The sequence below is a fragment of the Phaethon lepturus genome, unplaced genomic scaffold (genome assembly GCF_000687285.1).
Source record: "Phaethon lepturus isolate BGI_N335 unplaced genomic scaffold, ASM68728v1 scaffold5989, whole genome shotgun sequence".
Taxonomy (NCBI): domain Eukaryota; kingdom Metazoa; phylum Chordata; class Aves; order Phaethontiformes; family Phaethontidae; genus Phaethon; species Phaethon lepturus.
Genome location: NW_010561150.1, coordinates 9398 through 18794, shown reverse-complemented (window position 1 = coordinate 18794; position 9397 = coordinate 9398).

Sequence of the window (9397 nt, the reverse complement as noted above, 5' to 3'; positions counted from 1 at the left end):
CATCTCATTCACATGAAAATGGTTGCCAAATTTTTAAGAAACAAAAAAAAAAGATATAAAATTAATGATAACTGGGTTTCAGACATATTTCAGAAAGATATATTTGAAGATATGGGGTTTTTTTTCATGTGCTAAGAAAAGTGAATTGCTTCTAAAAGGGAAATATCTAATCAGAGGTGTATGCGTTCAGTAATACTGCCCAAAGTTTGGATTTTCTTTTTTTTCCACTAATGAAGGAAAAATTTAGCAGTGTCACAAAGCTCTGTTCATTGGTGTATACAGTTGGTTCTGCTGATGTGTATTTCTTGTGTTCATCTGTGGACTGAACATCAATATTTTTATACTGAAATGCCAATACTGAAAATATTACACTGTGGTCTGCACACTGATGCATCTATTCTTCACTAGCATACATGTATTGTTCCTATTGGTGCTGTTTGGGATTCCTCATTGTATAATGTCCATGGGCCTTTTTTTGTTTTCTTAAGTAAAAGGCAGTTTGTCTTCTATCTTTCTTGATGTAGTGTGATCCCTCTGACATAGGGAATTCTTGGGAAGTAAAACACTACTTACAGTGAATTAAAAGAACTGAGCCTTTAGTTTACTGCAGAATAAACAAACCCAGAAGACAGTAATTTTCAGGTAAAACAATTTTAGCATATTTACTATATGTACTATTATGAAGATAATTCACTAAGGTTCTATATGAATGTGTTATTTTTAGATGAATGTTCTAACATGATGCTCTGTTTTACTCTCTGTTCAGTATTCTCTTGTGTTAGACATTAATGTTTGTGCTTTTATAAAGGGAAATCAAGAATTTGTTTGTTATTGGATTATTAAAAGTTAAATAAACAGCAAGCTATAACACCTTAGAAAATATTTCATCTTGGAAAACCATTAAAAGAAAAAAAAACATGGTTAACCATCTTAAGAACTTCAGATGCAATCAGTTTTCATTGTCAAACATTTCAGAGATTTTGATGAAAATTATAGTTCTTACTACTCTCATGCTAAACTTGCAGTCTGCTGGGCTACATTTTAATAAATATTAAATTATGAGTAGTAATGCAGATCATGTATCATGAGTTCAAGCAGTGTTGTATCCTCAGATGGCAAAGTATAATGTTTTGCAAAACACAGGTGGAAAATACAGATGTATTATAATGAAAACAAATTAAGTGATTTTTATGTCATATTCCATATACAAAGACAAATGAGTTGAAGTGTCTCCACCACTCCATCAGCTTTTCAGGTAAAGTGAAAGGGACTTAATCCTTGTTCTTCTGTCCTTAGTCTTTGGAGTTAAAAACTACAAAATTTCTCATCCCTTTAGCAAGCGGGATTGACCTATAGAACATAAAATACTGAAAATACTGATTTTGTAAAATAATTAATTTTTTATATATGAACAAATATTTGTCTTATCTTTTCCATTTTTGTTTTAGCCATCCACGGAGGCTGAAAATGAAAATAGCCTCTAAACAGATGTGTTTTGGTATCTCCGAGCGGCATTTTCCAAGTTCGTGCCTCCTTTACTGGTTTTGTCACAGCAAATAGGTTCTGTGTCACCTAGGCATTCGTGCCCTTCAGCAGCACAGAGAGGCATGTAGACTAAGGCTGGATTGCTGCTGCTGCTGCTATAAATGGAAAGAGGAGCACGTCCAGAGTCATCTCATCATATAATGGTTGTCTAAGATCTGTTTCTCTCTACTGACTATGGTGGGAAGCTATGCAAGTGGTTTGGCCTGAATGTTGACTTCCTAGATAATTAGAGATAAAGGAGATCTGTTTCTTTTGCATGATTACATCTAATACATCTAAATCTAGATAAAAACATATACATATAAACCTTTACAGATATTTCCTACCAGCAGCACCACTCTTCATAGCCGGGATGTTCAGTATCTTCCTCATAAATACTATTTTGTAATTTCAATGAAAATAATCTGTTCAGCTATAAAATAAGGAATATGAATCTCCACCTTGAATTGAAAGCATTATTTGCTTTCAATATGTTAGTTTAATGATGAAATTAAGTACAGATAAATATTAATTACAATAACATTTCCATAATAGTAGTTTGTTGTTAAATTGGCATAAAATTGAATTGGTATCTGGCAGATACAAGGCTATTTTTCAGCCACATTTCTAGATGTTTTTTAACTGTCCGTTCAACTACTACTACCTACTACAAATTCTTAAATAAAATTCCACTTTGCCCTGACAGTTGTAAAAACACTCTTAAAATTCCACGTGGAACTTGAAAGTACTTTAAGTAGGGTTATACTTTTAATTAAACCCTTTGCCAGCCCTTTGCTGGGCTTATATAAGAGTTTCACATTTAATGAGTAAAGCTGAACATCAAAAGCTCATGCTTGCTTCCTCCGTTCAGCTGGTTAAATAGCTGCCTTCCGTCTTTTTTGCTATTTACTCGTTAACATCGGTTTTGCTTTTGCCAGTTCAGGAAAACCTGACTGGCAGCCATGGAAATCTCAGGCTGTGAATTCTCAGTCTCAAAGATACTGTGTTTGTACTTTATGAAATGTTCCCATTTCTTAACAAAACCCAGACCATTTTTTGGACACCAGCACAAGCACAGTGTTCAGTTTCTTGGGCTCTCCCGTGGTGTCATTAGGGTAGATTTCCTTCCTACGTAACTACATTGAGCAATGGCATTAAAAAAGACATTACCAAGAAAAAAAAAACTGTTATGCAAAAGAACTACTTTTAATTTTTAAAACCAGGTTCAAACATTTCTTTGTCATCAGATTTAATCTATCCTGAGCAATTTGAGTAGAAGAGATGAAAGTACTATGATGGCAAGAAAAGGTTAAATAAACAATATGTGTGTATTTCTGCTGAATGATTCACTTTAACTTTTTATTTAAAGGTGTTTTTTGTCAGAGTATCATCATCGTATTAACCCTTTTACAGCAAAAGGGAGCCTGTGATGGCCACTAGAACTGCTCTTTTTTGTTATCTGAATGAAAATAATAGATTCAGTTTCCAAAAGCATTGCCTTGGGCATGCACACTGATGTGGTACACAAAGAACAATACTGTCTGTCTGTCCAGCCTGCTGTACTGCAGCACTGGAATACTTATGTCTGCCAGAGTGGGGGTGGAAAAGTAACAAGGAACAGTTGCCATCCTTGCTATAGTACCTGTAATATTTTTGGAAATAAATGTAAGATATGAAAATACCCTTTGGCTTAATGCCCTTCTCTTTAAACATGGTACTATTCAGTTTTCTTTTAACTGTAGATACCACATTTTCATTTGTTTAACTTGGGCCAAAAGTGCATATAACCCAAGAGGAAAAAGCATACTTTAAAGGAAATTTGACAATGCGTTATTGTATACTTTGCTTTCTCAAATGTATGTTCACCTTGTTCTGATAACCTGGATATAGAGTTCCTGCTCAAACTGAAGTCTAGAGCTGCAATTCAAAAGGCTCTGGCCTTTTTTTCATTAGTATACCTTGCACCACTAACAGCAGAGGTCTTAAGGCATAAGTTAAACCCTTAAACCATTAGCTGCTACTGAAAGTCCTTTGGTTTGAGCAGGTGCCACTTGGGAGATTTCAGTTCATCTGCAGCGTTAGATGCAGCGTTAGATATAATTTATTATGATTTCATGTTACACTTTCACCATCACACACAGGCGTTCCCTCCCTCTCTAATTTCACTACTGAATAAGAGAACGAACATGATCTTGGGTAAATACTGCCAAACCACTTTCACTTCCATTCAGGAAACTGTGACTGTTACTGTCATTTATTTCTCAGAATTACTTCCTTCATTTGGTCGTTGCTCACTGTATTTAAATGCCACATCTGCTGCGAAGACAATAAGCATGTTATAATGAGATGTGCTTTTAAGGGAGAAATGCTAATTCTTTTTTTGAAATATAACTAAGGGTGGACTACTTGATTGTGTCAAATTTATATGCAAACCTTTTTACCTTCCTGAAAATCTCATAAAGCAAACTGGTTTTGTTAATCACTCCTGCAAATGCTTCCTGGCAGCAGTTTGTTTTTTGCATTTGCAAGCAGAGCCAGGTTTCTCTCCTCACAAAGCTGAATAGCATCTTTCAAGGAAGAAAAAAAAGCCCAAAACAGGTCTTCTCTCTAGTGGTTGTCTGCTACCTTTCAAAGATACGATTTCTGCTGTATGTTTCCTCCCTTCTCTCCCTCAAAACTGTGTATTAAAATCACCATGTGGTCTCTCTTCTTCCTGATACCTTAACTCACTCCTGTCTGCACACTCATATTTTTCTTTTGGAAAGGGGTACTTTTAGTTTATGCATAAATTCTTGTCTTTGGGGAATAAATGACACAACACAGACAGCAAATATTTTCAAAGGTCCATTATTTCTTTAAGCATTCAAAATTATATATGTAATATATTCCTTCAAAGGAGACAAAATGTTTGTTCAAGAAAGTTCATGTTAACTGCCCCTTACACAAAACCAAACAAACAAAAAGTCAGGTAAGGCTTTTAATCTAAGTATGTGTGTGCATGTGTGTATAAGTGCATTAATAGAAAAGTTGCAAAAAAACACATCTATGGATGCCTTCTGCACCAAAGACTTTAAGTTCTCTGCCTAAGGAGAGAAATCATTTTTTGATCAAAGCAGTGTGTCAAAAATAATTTGGACATTAACTTTTCTACAGTTAATCACTCTTTCTTCTGATACTAAGCCACTTCCATAGAATATAATCTCTTAGTATATATAGTATCTCTTGCCAAGCTGTTGCACGCATTTTGTAAACAGATGTTACTTTTCCTGAATATTGATGGTAATTAATACATTTACCTTGACCATAAAGTATTGATAAATATTTTTCTTGTCTTGTTCGATTTGAAAGCTTTTTTTTTTCTCTTTTAAAAGCTGAGAAAATGTATTTGTTCTTTTCAACAGCTTTAGCATAAACATTCCAGAACAAGGGATTAGGAGCCACATGTGTATTCCGGTATGAAACTGGATTCTACCATTGTACTTGTAATATATTTGAGAAAAGGTATTTAAGCCATAAAAGTATATTTAAGCAGCTATCTGTTCTAAAAAACACTAGAACATCTTTGTTTCAGGACTTTATGAGAAAAAAATGTACAACTAAGACCATATTACTGGAAAAATTCCCTTTCCCAAACTTTGATTTCTTCTGCCAGCAGCAAGGCATCATGTTTCTCCATTTCTGCTTCATGAAATCCAGTTTCTTTGTATCATGTATTTCCATCACCTCTACAAAATTAAGTCAGATCCCCATCAGGTTTGGGTACGTTTATTTCAATGAACTTTTAACTTTCTGTGCTCATTAAAGATTGAACAGCTATCTTGCATTGTCCTAAAGAACAAAATACTATAACGTTCTGGTCAATATGTCTCATTGTTTTGAGAATTAGTGACTAGTAGTTGTTTTTGTTAATTTATTTTTATAGAGATAGATTTCCTGAGGACTGGAGGGGGAAAAAATTGGTTGTATTTCTGTCATCACCTTGTTCATATCCAGATTTTGCTACTCCTTCATTCACTGCAGGCACACACTCACACAATGAAAAAACAAACAAACAGAAAAGCATTGTAAGCAATAGGTTTCTGGTAGAGAGGGAAGCATGAGAGAGAGAATTAGAAGGCGTCTTAGATACTTCAAGTTCAGTACAAAGAAAGCTAAAGAACATTTTTTCCTGCTGCCCTGCCTCTTCACTGTGACATTTCTTCCATTTCATGTGCCTCTGTGGATACACGATCTAAAGCTCACCACACTTTGTGGGAACTTTTCTGTTAACTTCACGCTATTTTGCTTGCCACTTCAGCTATAAATCTTCAGTCGTGTAATCCAGCTGGCTTTCTGGTCAAACTACACTGTGCTGTGTACATGTACCCTCTAGCTGCCTCCGTGGGTTTAAATCTGGGATAAATTACTAACCCAGCAAACAGTTTTGCAGGTGTTAAAATTAGAGAGGTGTCTACCTCTGCTGAGATCAGGTACTGGAGCCAAACATGACGTGCTACATCACCTCAAAGACTCCTTGGGCGTGCGCTATAGCACCATAGGCCTCCAACTCACAGCCAGCCCGCCAACGGCCATAGTGCTTTAAGATTACCACTCACTCCTTTCCTTGTATTACCCCTCTCCTCACTTTGCTTAAAGTTACAGCCCCAAAGCGGAGCCAGTGGCAGAGAAGGGCTCAGCGAAGCCACTGCTCAGTGCAGCACCTTTGTGCAAAGCTTCTTTCATTAGTATTTTCAATACGCTGGCAGGCTGGGGACCTGGTGCACCAGGCAGCAGAGCCGGTTGCACAAAGCCCTTAGCTGGCCCTTAAGACAGCTTTTGTTGGGTTTTTTTACATTCTACACAAAACAATCGTGCTTGCCATTATTTGTGGAGCTACCAGATTTTAATGCAACAAGTTTTCAAATAGCAAAGTAATAAAGAAATTAAAGAAAGAAAAGAAAAAAAAAAAGCTTTTAACTTTAAAGTTTCCCAAATTAGTCATTAACAATAGGTCAGATCCACTAACAAATTAGGAGATATTTCTCTTTTTTCCCATTAAATTTAGCTTTCTCTTTTTTTTTCCTTTCACATTTATTAGTTGCAGAGGCAACTAAAATTTAAAAACAACAGCAAAACTTTCCCACCCTTACTTCCCAGTTTGCATAGATTTAGAACTTTTTTATATCTACCCACATGGAAACATCTACCATCTGGTGAGCATACTTTGGTCAGACACTCTGCTCCCTGTAGTCAGGACATCTTGGAAAAATTCCTAGTTCTTGGAAAAAAAAAAAGCAAATCTTCATCTGTGCCAGGATAGTTTGTGGGCCAGATGCTTATCTGAATTACCCTGGTGCAAATAAATACTTCCAATACTACTTGAAAAACAAAAGCTATACCTACTTTTTTTCCTTATTTTATTTTCTTCAATTTAATGCTGTAATTAAATAGACAGAGATTATTAAAAGTCTCAAAAGCCTTTTAACGGGAACAGGATCTTTAGTTTGACTCAGAGTGAGAAACCAGAGACTCAAATTCCCTTCTCTCTCACAAAAGCAAGTGCTAAAGCAGATTTCCCAAGAATCTGAACCTTTGAATCTCAGGAACCTGGAACCAACCCTCTTTCCTCCTTCCTCATCTCAGTATGAGCTACAGAAAAGCACCTTTCTTCCAAAACAGTCTTTATTCCAAAGGATAACATTCATAATTTCATAAATGGGTTGTACATCTACTAGGACTCTTATCAGAGCTTCTACTACTTGTCTCACACTTCTAAAATGCTGCACTCAGTTGTTTAACTGCCTTCACTGCATTTGTGTTAATAGACCCAGTTTTCAGGTTCTGGTCTTTAATGACATAAAATTAGGAATTATTTCAATCAGGAATTATTTCTGTTCTCCCCATTTGCTTCAGTTCATGGAAGTTTTCAGACAAAAATGTGACAGACAAAGAAACAATTAGGAAAAGTGTTTATAGCCTTCAGGAGAATTGTTCATTTTTTATCCCTTTTGTTGGAAAACAACTCTTTTCTCCCATATGGCACCTCTGAACAGAGTTTTGGCACTCAGACTGCTATTTGCTATTTCCTGAGTGCTAATACACCTTTTTTTTTTCCCCTCAGCTGCTTTTTTTATTTTTCTTTTGTGTCTAAGCAATCACTGTCTGTTATGAACCCGAGGTGGATTTTTGAGGGGTTTTGTTTCCCTTTTTTGGCTGTACTGGGATCCAGATGAGGATGTGCTAACAGTTTCTTTTTGGAGGTTGGGTTTTTTCCTTTTTTTTTAATCAGAATGGGAACTATTTGTGAGAAACAGTTCATCTGGTGAATTGAGCTCCTATTTTATTTTTTACTATTACAAAAGAAAGGATAGAGAAAGAAGCGGGACTAAATTGCCAGAGCACTGTTACTGAAGATAATTTTTCCTTTGGAATGCCCTGCCATGCTTGGTAGTAGAGCATGCAGGATGGCACACTGGATTGCATCTAAACAGGCAAAATAGAGAAATTACTTTAGCTTAAACTATTCTTCAAGCCTGAAGGTAGCAATTCCACAGTCACTGAAGAGGACTCAGCTGTAAGAAGGCGACAGTCGCTAACAAAGCAAAGGATGATTCACATGTTTCTAGTGCTCCCCAAATATCCTGTAACTTAAAATATTTCAAACTTAATCCAAAGACCACTGAAATTAAAAGGAGCATATGCCTTCATTTCAACATGTCTTTGCTCGTATCTTAATTTGGAAATTATCTCTAATCCTTAAACTAGTCTTAGTGGTGGCACTTCGAGACAATAGCCATGAAAAAAAAACACAATTAGTATTGATGGTTTTTTTTAAGAAATCCTATTCAGTCATGCAAAATTTAATTAAAATCAGGTACCACCATTTCACCTAAACTGAAAATAGTGTTTTGTGCTCTTGCTCTGCTTCTGTTCCTGTCTTTCCACCACCTCCCTGCACTGTGCTGGTACAAGTACCCAGTGAGTCAGACAGTGAATCAAACAGGAATAAAATACTGATTATAATCAAGGAAGAAGTAAAAGCTTTGGTGTTAGTTCAGTTCAGTTACCATTTGGCCATATCTGCACTTGTACTGGCATAGCTGAGGGATTGGAGTTAATGTGATTCAGTTAGATGGAAAAAAGACACTGTGTAGTTAATGACTACAGTTGTCTGCAGCCCCTGCCATATTTATTATCTCTTTCCTTTAGTGTCTGTGTTAGCACATATAATAACCTTCTTATTGTCTCATATCTAAAGACATAAAAAGATAAATCAAGCGAGAGAAATAAAAAAGTGTTAATCCAAGCAGACTAAATAAAGCATAGAAATACCAATAGTTACCAAGAGCATAAGGTAAAACTATATCACAGCCATGAGCTGGGCCCAGGTCTCAGTGTCTTCTCATTGTGCAGCTGCAAATATTTTGCTTTGATTTTTCTTCCTCTTTGGCCTTTTATAATTTTCCATGAAATGTAATCTCGTGGCCATAAGAAAATCCCCCCCCAAAAAAAAAGTTATCGCCTAGGAGGTTATCTAGCTTACAAAGCAATACCTGTAAATAAATTCCCTTTAATTTCATTCATGTCTCCTGATACATTTTTGCTAAGTATTGTTATAGACAAGAATTTTCCACACTGTAAAAGCATACTGATTTAAGAACTTTAGCTTGACATGCATAATTAGGATTTGCATGAATAACACATAGGGATTTCAAGTCTCTATAGCCAAAGAAGTGAATGCTAGCAGACTGGTAAAGACAGCTGAGTATAAACCAGGAGCATTATGAATGAGTTAAGAAAATTTAAACCAGAAAACCTAAGAATCATCTTCTGGATAATTTTTTTTTTCCAATTAGAGTTTATACATCTATCAATTCTTTTCCAAAATTCATAA